This window comes from Penaeus monodon, chromosome 15 (assembly GCF_015228065.2).
Source record: "Penaeus monodon isolate SGIC_2016 chromosome 15, NSTDA_Pmon_1, whole genome shotgun sequence".
Classification (NCBI taxonomy): Eukaryota; Metazoa; Arthropoda; class Malacostraca; order Decapoda; family Penaeidae; genus Penaeus; species Penaeus monodon.
The window spans coordinates 43,513,332-43,513,855 of NC_051400.1; positions in this window are offsets into that span (position 1 = coordinate 43,513,332).

Sequence of the window (524 nt, forward strand, 5' to 3'; positions counted from 1 at the left end):
ATCGGATAATATTCTTTTCATTCTGTAGATGCCAATATATCATATCATTTAACAGTTTTGTGGAAATTGTGTTATAATTGTCTCCACGTGTATGAGGCCACCGTTAAAAGATTTCCTTACAAAATTACTTTTATAATTATATCTTCATGAAAGGTTTTCAAAGAAGCAGTGTAATATTGGAGGAAATGCAAAAGTGGTTCAATAAATAACGTTAAGCAATTATCAGCATAATATTTTCTTCTTATCTTAAGAGTGAGTGTTTGTTCTTCATGGTTATAGGTGCAAACTTTATAAATCCTTAATAAAACAGATATACTCAGTCCTGTCCTAAAATAAAAAAATAAAACAAACTTTGCTTAGAAAAATATTTTACCAATTTCGTCTCCTTCTGTCTGTGTTTTTTTATATCTAACATGAGATATTTGTTGGATGTGTCTTGTTTATCTTGTTTAAAGATTTCATTACTAAAATATAGTTATTTTAGTTATCGAAGCATAAGATAATAGTGTAAATTACTTCCTTTT